General features: G+C 41.0%; 1 pseudogene; it reads right to left on the bottom strand.

The window, feature by feature from the left end:
• LOC116097676 lies at positions 1-403 on the bottom strand (annotated as a pseudogene).
• Between the last annotated feature and the right edge of the window lie 11,057 nt (positions 404-11,460).

Genomic DNA, 11,460 nt, shown 5'->3' with positions numbered 1-11,460 from the left:
CTAAACGAGAAGCTTCTGGAAAAACCATTTGTTTTTCCCTGTCTTGTATCGCTCCTCAAACTTGACCTTGGCCTCTTGCCTGGCCTTGCGTTTCAAAGCTGGGTCCCTGAACACATCCTTATTGACAATGGTCTTGTCCAAGAGGATATATCTACAGACTACCTTGTGGGCATGAGGTGGTTGTAGTTATAAACTTTCACAAGGACTTGATCTTGGATCACTTGGCGATTTTCTTCTTGCCAATGGCAGCTGTCACTTTTCAGGGATAGCAGTCAATTCCAGCCACCAAGGCATGGCTATAAGGGTGGTCTGACATTCCAGCATCAATGTTCTTCATGATGATGGCTTTGGGTCTGGAGTAGTGTCCAACCAGAACCAGCACCACTTTCACGAACTTGCCCATTGTGAGAGCAAAGAGGGAGAGTACCCAGCAGCCTGGATCAGGTTGTTATAGTTTCCCATTGATGTTAGCAACAGGACGTAGGAATGCTAAGACACACTCTACAAGATCTCCTACACTTCAGACATCATCTTCCTTACCTCCATTGTAGAGAAGCAATGGAATTCCCTCATAGTAGTCTGGTGCTGGTACCCAAAAGTCCAGAAAAGGGTGTCATCAGATTCTCTGAAGCTGGAGTTATAAGTCGTTGTGTGATATTGGTACTGGGACTTGAACTCAGGTCCTCTGAAAGAGCAGTATACACTCTTAGCCACTGAGGCTTCTCCCTACCCCAAGACCTGTTGCTTTGAATAGTAGTAAATCAAGGTATATTTATTTTTAATTTTTCTACCTTTTTATGTCAGTGGATATTTGATAAATTTTTTCTGACATAAAATGTAAGTATAAAAGATAGGCCCTTTAGAATTAATAAAGTAAGAAGTAGAGTTCTTCATTGTGTTTAGTCTTTAATGTTCTGTAAGCAAAACAAAAACAAAAAAGCTGGGAGCACATTTTAACCAGAAAGGTGTTTGAATTCCTCAAGGGTGGTTAAAAGAGTAATTTGGCTTCTCTCAGCTCCCGGGGACAAGGTCAAAGATGGCAGGAGAAATGAAAAGAAACCTATGTGTCATTATATTCCTAGACAAGAGATGTAGGGGAGAAATAAAAAACAAAAACATTAAAAAGTAGGTTTGGCCAACTACCCCTGAGCAGGGAGCCTGCCCTGGAGAATGGTTGATGCACTGGAGAGGACACCTCATTGTTTCAGTTTGGGTTGGGTTTGGTTTTGTTTTAGGGGGTTGTAGATGGGCTTACGGATGATTGAACCTAGGGACCCCTGCTTATGAGGCAAGCACTCTGATGATGACCTACTCTTACCTTGGTTTTGGTTTGGTTTTTTGGGTTTTTTTTTTGTTTTGGTTTGGTTTTTGGTTTTTCTGGTTTTTCAAGACCTGGAACTAGCTTAGTAGAGCAGGCTCTACTCTGTGAATTTGGCCTCAAACTCACAGAAATCCACCTGCTTCTTCTTCCAGAGTGCTGGGATTGTAGGTGTGTGCCAACCACCACTCAGCGACTGTTATTTTTTAAGAAAGAGAGAAAAAAAAAACATGAAGTTGGGTGGGTCTTTGTAAACTTTCTCAAGGAACTTGTAACTTATCCTCAAGACAAAAGGAACTTATTAAGTACGTTAATCTCAGGAATAGTACTCTCACATTCACTCAATCATCCTTACTGTCTTAGTTACGGTTTCATTGCGGTGAAGAGACACCATGGCCTGCCAAGGCAACTCTTATCAAAGTAAACATTTTATTGGGCTGACTGGCTTACAATTTCAGAGGTTCAGTCCATTCTCGTGGATGATGAGAAACATGCCAGAGTCCGAGCAAATATGGTGCTGCAAGAACTGAGAGTGGAGTCTCTCTTCCACAGATGGCCAGGAGGAGGGTCTCTTCTGCACTGGGCGGAGCTTTAGCACCACCTCAAAGCCCGCCTGCACAGTGAGATGCTTTCTCCAGCAAGACCACACTTCCTGACAGTGCCACTTCCCATGGGCCAAGCATATTCCAAACACCACCATAACCATAATGAGCCAGTGAAAGCGTTGGAAGCACAGTGGCTCTTACTATTGCTATAGTCTGGTTGGTTGGGGAAGGTGGCTCCAGCCAAGATGTTTACTATTGGAAAAAAGAAAGGTAACCTAATTTAAAGGGTGGTTATGAAGTTGAATTGTTGCCTGTGGCAAAGTGGAACATGGAAAAGTCATGTCCATACCTAACCATGGGTTTGTGTGGTATAAAGAATGCCAGTGCACTGGCGGAAGGACAGAACAGCAGAGGACAGGCTGATGTAAGAACAGAGTTGGGTACAGAGAGGGGGCTCAAAGAGGCGGAGGACACAGAGAAGTAAAGCATTTAGTTTGGGCTCTATAATCCAAGCTGTTTGTTTGCCTTCTGCTGGAACTTCAAAATTGATAGATGTACAGGAGTCAACTGGACACAGTAGTCAGCAGGTCAGAGGAAATGTCTAGTTGGGAATCAGGAAGGTAGCCTGATGGGGGAGTACCTATGCCAGGCCTATCTAAATTCCCAGGCTCCATCTCCAATGATAGAGGGGGGAGGGGAGGGTGTCTGAGAAAGAGAGAGTTAAGAACATGTAATGGAAGCTGTGAAAATGAATAGACCTTTTCAATAGGAAAATAATGTAGCTTAAGCCCACGAAGATATATCAGCGGAGTCAAAATTCAATGAACTATTTTTTTATTGCCTGACTTTGTCTTTAAGACCACATCATCAAATTATTTACACATCATTGAGCATTTCTGATATTTGCTTGTTTTTAATTTTATAGAGTTTTAGTAGTTACTTTAATTTTAAATAAGATATAATAGCTTTTTGTTCAGGCTATTAAATTATAAAGCAAAATTACATTTGAAAATTCCTGATATTGCATAAAATATTATATATAAGAATATTATCTCAATGAATCAAACTGGTTATTTTGACTTCTTATTAGAATAAATTGCTCATTCTTTAATATGGCCACAAATGAAGAAACGAGTTTATATTTACTTCCTATATTCAGTGTACGTAGATATATATATGAGCTTAATCTCCATTACCTACAAAAACTTAGTACTAGACATGTATCTAGTGTTTTTAGATATTAGAAGATTTGTATACACATAATGAAATGCCCCCGGTGATAGACCTAAATCTAAACACAACATTCATTTGTTTCATCTACATGGTGTTACAACATGCTTAGCACACTTGTTCTTCGACAGTGTCTTGTCACATAACTTTGGATACGGAATTTTCTATTTGTGTCTTCATGTAACTTAAGAATTGTTGAGTGTCGTGACATATGCCTGTACTCCCAGAACTTGGAGACAGGAAGCTACATAGTGAGTCTGAAGACAGCCTAGGCTACATGAGACCCTCTTACAAAACACTAATAAATGCAACATAAGAATGACACTCCTAACTGAGCGGTGGTGGCACATGCCTTTAATCCCAGCACTTGGGAGGCAGAAGCAGGCAGATTTCTGAATTCGAGGCCAGCCTGGTCTACAGAGTGAGTTCCAGGACAGTTTCAGAGCTACACAGAGAAACCCTGTCTCGAAAAAAAAAAAAAAAAATGATGCTCCTCACAGTGAGATTAGTGAGATGTTCATGGTACATGCTGCAATGTCTGAGTGCCAGAATGTCTATATGACGTAAATGTAAATGAAAGAGTAGATACTTGTCTTGGGTCCCCAATATTCTAAGCATGTGCTCACTGATAAATGACAGGGGGCACTGCCAATTTCCCTCAGTGGAAATGTTTGTAATCTTTCCCCTCTCTTATTACCTGAAAGCATAGAGTTAAAGTTCGTAAGTTAAATAGATACATGATGCAATTACCTCATAATGTCAAAAAATTATCTTATGTAATAATATTTACTCAGATATTATTTAATAATAATGTTACTCAGATATTATTTAATAATATTATTTAAAATAATTATTTTAATAATGACTTATGAGACGCTTACTTCTGAAAAATAAAGTCAGTGGAACTGAAACCTACAAAAAACAACTTTAAAATTCCCTTCAGGTCTACAGAGGCATAGTAAAGAAAATTCAGATTAATATGTGGAGGTGTGTCTATCAAGCAAATGTGTAGATTCAGCATTCTAAGGAGTCTGTGAGTCTGTGAAGAGAAATTCATGATATAGGAAGAGACTATGGCTAATAGGAATTTTAAAGAATGCAATTAAAATCATCGGCTGTGATTATACTTATAGTCCTAGCTATCTGGAGCTTGAAGGAGGAAAAAAATCACTTGAATCCTAGACAAAATAGTAAGATAAGACCTTGTCTCAAAAATAAACAAGCTAAGCCGGGCGGTGGTGGCGCACGCCTTTAATCCCAGCACTTGGGAGGCAGAGGCAGGTGGATTTCTGAGTTCGAGGCCAGCCTGGTCTACAAAGTGAGTTCCAGGACAGCCAGAGCTACACAGAGAAACCCTGTCTCGAAAAACCAAAAAAATAAAAAATAAAAAATAAATAAAAAAAAAAAATAAACAAGCTAATGCAAAAGTAACTTTTATTCTCCTGATGTAATTGCCATCTCCGAGGCTCACTGTCTCTGTCTGCTAGCCTAGGCCTAGTTCTGGAAGCTTCCAGCCTCCCTCCAGTCTCATCTAGGCCTAGAATGCTTTCTGCCTTTGAGACTTAACTGTCGACTAAGCTTGCCCTTCCTAGCTCTTTCTGAGCTCTGGCTGGCTGGTTCAACTCAGCTGTTCTGACTAAAACTCCTCTCCACACTGATTCAAATAAGCTTCTCTCTCTCTCTCTCTGCCTTTGACTGAATTGCCCTGCTTGGTCTCCAATCACCTCTGGCAATCTGTTCTAATCTTCTGGCTCCTTCTCATGCTCTGGCTCCTTTTGTCTTCACCTGTGTCTAGCTTGTTCTCTCTGCAGCCTGTCTCTGTAAAACTGTCCGGGTAAAACTGCCCCTTTCCTCTCTCCTCTCAGCGATGCTCTCCTAAGGGTCACACACACTTCCTCATTAACAGCAACCCATGAAGCATTGCTAATGTGGCCACTCCTGTTTGACGATGAGGGGAGCAAATGGAGTCTCACTTGCCCCAAGTCACACAATACAAATGTCACAAAGATGCTGAATACTGGCCAGGATACCAGTTGTCTGGTGCTGTCCTCATGTCCTATAGGAAACAGCGTCTCTATAGATGAGAATCTCCTTTCCATTCAGAATTTGGGGGGGCCAGGGAGCACTCCATGAAAGCACCGTTCTTGTTTCTAGGTAGGTATCTAGCACAGATCCAAATGCTTTCCCTTCTTCACTGTAGAAGAAATTTGCACATACTTCCAAATGTCCCTTCTCTGAACAGGCCTCAGCTTTTAGGACTAAATATAACATTTACCTGCTACCTCATTGATAACGCATAAAACAGAAGTGCTAACTTTACAGAAATGCAAATGGCACAATTAATCGTTTAAATTACATCACTTAAAATTGGCTTAGATTATATCTTTCTAACCTGTTCAGCCCTTGCATTCATTTTCATGTGTGGTATATATATATATATATATATATATATATATATATATATATATATATATAATATGCTCCATTCTCTGCATTTAAGAATTACTCACCGGACGGTGGTGGCGCATGCCTTTAATCCCAGCACTTGGGAGGCAGAGGCAGGCAGTTTGAGGCCAGCGTGGTCTACAGAGTGAGTTCCAGGACAACCAGGGCTACACAGAGAAACCCTGTCTTGAAAAAAAAAAAAAAAGTTAAAGTATCTTTAAAAAAAAAAAAGTTACTCATTGGAAGCTTCAAACAATGATAAAACAAAAAGGGCATTCTTTAGAGTTGTGTCTTTAATGGACATATATAGTCTCCCTATTTTATTCCCCTTTTTATTGTTACTAGTCCAGGTTGGCCTGGAACCCACAATTCTGTCTCAGCCACACAAGACCTGGAAGTGTAGGTATATGCCACTATGTCTAGCTCAGGATTTTTTTTTTTTATTGTCTCTTACAGTACAGTATTGTTATAGCACTTACCTTGCACCTGGCTTGCATTCAGTATTATAAGTCATTAGAGATTATTTTGAATGTCTAAATGAGGCACAGAGGGACTCAGGCACCCTCTGGACCTACTGGAGCTAATCTCATACAGTTGAAGAGACATGATGGCTGTGTGACAGACCTTTCTGGGAGAGGCAGGAAGAAATTGCTACTCACCCCAAATATGGAACTGACTACTGATCAAAGTGCAGACACTGCGAACATCCAACTGGGCGAGGCACTGAGTTTTATTGAAGTAAGCTAAAGGACCACAGGTAGGGGGCTACTTACAGGAACAGAAATGACACGAGGACACTATTACCAAAGCCCACCGCAGCAAGGGTGACAGCCCACCAAACCGGAAAGCTGGAGCCCCCTGCGTGGCCTGCAGGCAGCTCCCACGGGTTGAGGAGGACCTTTCCAAGTGGCTCCATTGATCTGACCCTCTTCCAGGCTGTGGCAGCTACTCTTTGACTCCTATACACAGTTCAGCTGATCTCAGCTCCTTCCTGGCTGCTTAGGCGACTCCCAGCAGTCTTAGCGACTCCCAGCAGTCTTTATTGTTTCCGCACTCTTGGGGAGGGAAAGGGCTCATACATGTGGAGAGTTTCAGGGACTTCCTGGCAGTATTCGGAGTTGAGTTCTTTACTTCCTGTACATGTGGAGCTCCACTGAGAGATGAGGTGTTTTAAGCTCAGAGGAAACTATTAGCACAATCCTTAATATAAAGACATATTCGACAATGAAGGGTCTGTGAGGTGGCCAACTCAAGTTTTGCTGCACTCCCCTCTGGGCTCTTTAGAATAACTGCTAATCATGGTTTTAAGCATCGTGTTCCAGATATCTCTTTATGCTTGCCTTGCTACTTCCATGGACAGTGTTTCCCTCTTTTACAGCTCACAACTTTCAAAAATGCCATCTCCCAAGGTGTTCGGCCACCTCCATCCTCCCTGACGCCCTCAAGCACCTCTGTTAGTCAGACGGCAGCGAGCCATCTCCACAGCAGCCCGTGGTAGGAATGGTTTGGGGGCTTTTTCTTTTTCTCCAGTCAGCTCTTCACCAACGGGTTTTTAGTTGTTTTACTTTCCTCTGTGATTCGCAGTGCTTCAGTGCACATCTTGGTATATCTGCCTGGACACATTTTCTCTACTTATAAATTAACTGCCTCTGCGAGCACTGTTAACACTGTCAAGAGTGTGATTTATAATCCTGGAGTTACTACAGATTCTATTTAGTTTGCCTACCCCGAGCAATAATTCTCTACTTTTGTGTGCATTGGTTTCCTGCTGCCCTGGAATTCTTGAGTGTGGCTGATGGAAAAGAAGTTTTCTAAGTAGGAGAAACACTGAGGGGGATAGAAATGAGGCTGGCAAACACATTTTCAATGGTTAGTTTCACATAGGAAAAACAACTTTCCAGAGCCTAGACAAAAACCACAAATTATGTTTAGCCATTTTTAAATAGATGCAGTTAATTATAGGATACTAATTAGAAAGTAAAAGGGTGGTTTGGGTTTAATATTATCACCCTAAAACCAATTGATAGGCACTCTAGTAAAAATAAAATAATAAATAACAACATCTTTCTGTTAAGTTAGCACTCAAAAACCTATCTCTGATCCCCTAAGATTAGCATACATGTTGGTATTCATTGATGGGGAAAATTTGTTTTGAAGCAAAATGTACTGTTGGTAGTTAAGGATTTCATGGAGCCAGAACCTACACTTGAGTTCACATTCTACCTTCTGCAGGGACTGACTCTCTGCCCTGTGACAGAAATCACTAAACTTTACAGTCCTTGATTTGAAATCATTTCTATATTTATCATTTATGTGTTATCTGTGAGTATATACAAATGGGAACACATGTGCTGCCTGGTGGAGGTGGTGATCACTGGTCACAGCAGGCCTCATAGTTCTCTCTTCTTACCTTGTGGATCCCAGGGATGGGCCTGGGGTCACAAGGTAGGAGGCAGGATAATGGTATACATAAGGACTTCCAGTTTAGTGGAACTGAGCGAGGTAGTATAACCAAGAGACACCATGACAACATTTGGGATGGCCCCTCCTTCTGCATAAGAAACAGAAGTGTTGTCGAGGAAGAGCTGGAGAGCCCTCCAGATCTCTCTGCTTTTCTCCTGAGCTCTGACAGAAACACAGACTACCTTGACTGTTCCATGACCTGGCCAGCTGCATATGGCTGTTTTCCCTGGAGGCTTGAAGCTAAGATGGAGCCGTGAACATTTCCAGGCACTGATAAAGCTGTGTAGGTTAGTTCCCAAAGCAGGCAAATATGAAAATCTGTTGCTCAACCATAGAAACTTGCCATGGCTCTGAGCCATGTTTCTTAAATCCTCATATGGACTTTGAACTGATCCCCCTGGTGTTTACAGCTTCCTTCTTTGGAATCTCAACTGACTTCATCTCCAAATGGTTTGGCAAATCTGTTTGAAGAATTCCCTTGCCACTTGTCTTGGGGTAACTCCAGCCTAGGACTCAGAATGCTAAAATGTAAGGAACGGCAAGAGGAGGGGTGGGGAGCCTTTTAGACAGGCAGGAAAGAGCTCATCTCGCCCAGGTGCTTTTGGGACCTACGAACAGCTTGACAGGGCTGGGATCTGAAGAGCAGTTGGCAAAATAACAGGATGTTAAGATGAGATGAAACCTTAGTAACAATCCAAGAGTTTGACTTCATCCCAATGCCAGAATGTGGACACAGTATCTAGGGAAGAGACTTGATGAGTGTTCAAAACGAACACTGCAATAAATTGGGTAATGAAACTATACATATGGAAATTTTAGAAATTAAAAACAACAACAGAATATGCTGGTTGATTTCACTGAGAAGCAGCAAAAAAAAAAAAAAAAATGTGGGAACGAGTATGTATGACCTTTCTAAACTAGGCTGATGGTCAGCATTTCTATGCTTTCCCACATACACTGCTACCTTGAGTCAGTAACTTCAATTCTCTGAAAGTCAGACATCCATCTCAGCATTATCTCATTGGGCTTCATAGGCCTGTGGAAGGAATTAAATGGCATAAGAAGTAGAAAGTGCTTGGCTGTATCTTATGTTAGTGTTTGTCTTAGAGCAGTAAATGGTAAAACATGCATATTGTTAGTTGTTTATAGAAAGCAATCTGGTTTGGAAACCCAGGTTATGTCTCAGAATTGCCACCTATCAGTTATGTTTACTGTGAAGAGTCTTTTACTTCATATCTTGGTTTCTAGGGGAGAGAGAGTTCATCCTCATGCCAAATGTGAGTGCCACATCCAGGAATGGATTCAAATTGCCCTGATTAACTATGGAAGTGGAAGACGTCAAGTGAACTTCTATTAATTACTTTTCTTTAAAGAATTATATATCTAACCCCAGCACTCCAGAGGCAGAGGCAGGTTGATCTTTTGAGTTCAAGGCCAGCCTGTTTTACATAGTAAGTTCCTGGTCAGCCTCATAGTGAGAGCCTGTCTCAAAAAGCACAAAAAAAAAAAAAAGAAAGAAAGAAAGAATGAAAGAAAGGAAGGTAGAAAGAAAAGAAAGAGAGAAAGGAAAAGAAAAGAAAAGAAAAGAAAAGAAAAGAAAAGAAAAGAAAAGAAGAGAAAAGAAGAGAAAAGAGGGCTGGAGAGATGGCTTAGAGATTAAGAGACTACTCTTCCAGAGGTACTGAGTTCAATTCCCAGCAACCACATGGTGGCTCACAACCATTTATAATGGGATCTGATGCCCTCTTCTAGAGTGTCTGAAGACAACTACAGTGTACTCATATGCATAAATAAATAAATAAATCTTAAAGAAAGTACGCCTTTAAAAAAAGAAAAGAAAGTCTTTAGGCTGGCGTGTTGGCACATGCCTTTAATTCCAGCACTCAGGAGGCAGAGGCAGGATGATCTCTGAGTTTGAGGACAGCCTGGTCTACCCTGTCTCAGAAAAAAAACATAAACAATTGTAAATAAATGCATTTGCCAAATACATTGCTGGCGTGTCACAGGTAGACAGCTTACAGTAGCGCTGGGACAACTCTGTTGTGGTTGGTTCGGGATGCTAGCTGATGGCATTCTTAGCTTTGAGGTTGGTGGAAACAGTGGTCTTCAGGAATAAACGTCAAATGTTTTACCTCACAGCCAAAAAGTTGCTAGGTCAGACACAGTGGAGGACAATGAGTCAGCTGCTAAGGAGGGGACTGAATATAGGTCAAGATGTTTTGGCTCTGGGATCTGCAACATTCCAACTTTCCACAACCATGAAGTTCTAATTAGTCCTTTAAAATCTTCAACACAAGTATGGCTTTTTCTCCTGGGAATTTTGGTTTGCAGTAAAAATGCTCATAACAACACCTAGTAGCACCTCTCTCACAGAGTCATAGTGGGGAAACTGGTTGTTCAGGTAGAATACCAGATCATTAATTCCCATAAACAAAGATTTATTGGGTGTGTGTACCAAGAACGAGATCCAGTAGTAAATAAAACAGATTGAAATGAAACTGATGCTTCCCGCATTAATTTTACTTTCAAATAACAAATAATAATGGCTAATTAGTGTAAATGATACATCTACTTTACAAAGCATTTTCTCATGACAAATTGTGTGGTCCTAACCTAAACCATTTCCATTATTTTTCTTGTAGAAAAAGAACAGTAGCCCACAAACACTTACAGTGATAGTATTTGGCTATTATTATAGAGACATTCCAATAGAACTCAAGATACTGAAAAAAAAAAAAAACCCACACTAGCAACTGGGAAGGAGAAAGCAAATGTCTACTGACAGAATGTTAAATTATTTCATCACTCTTCTCCCCAGTATCTAATGGAAATCTTCCTAAGAAATTCCACTTACAATCCTATTTGCTTAAGGTACCACAAAATATGTGAGCAGCAACTTCGGGAATGGAGATGTATTCATAGAACACTTGGTTAACCTGGCTGGCTGGGTTAAATCTTTAGCGTCACACACATCGAATTATGCCAGCACTAGCGTGGTGTAGGTAGGAGGATACATAGTTCAAGTTGGACAGGAGGCTGGACTACACGAGACAGTGTCTCAAAAAACAAAAGCAAGGCTTTAGCCGGAGGTGGTGGCACACGCCTTTAATCCCAGCACTTGGAAGGCAGAGACAGGCAGATTTCTGAGTTCCAGGCCGGCCTGGTCTACAGAGTGAGTTCCAGGACAACCGGGGCTATACAGAGAAACCCTGTCTCAAAAACAAAAACAAAAACAAAAACAAAACAAAGCAGAACAACAACAACAACAACAAAAAAACCCTTAGGTTTTTATTAGTTTTAGTCTTAAAAAGATATGCAATCATCAGAACTTCGGAATGTATTTTATTATGTCAAATGCCCCTAAAACCAATAGTCTTAGTGTTGTGATGGTAAAAAGAGAAAGAGCTGTTAAGATATGTTCTGGCGGCAGGGGGCCCATGACAAGGCATTCCTTACCCC

Source organism: Mastomys coucha, unplaced genomic scaffold (assembly GCF_008632895.1).
Source record: "Mastomys coucha isolate ucsf_1 unplaced genomic scaffold, UCSF_Mcou_1 pScaffold2, whole genome shotgun sequence".
NCBI lineage: Eukaryota > Metazoa > Chordata > Mammalia > Rodentia > Muridae > Mastomys > Mastomys coucha.
Note: the sequence above shows the minus strand (reverse complement) of the source record. Positions and strands in the feature narration are given on the sequence as shown.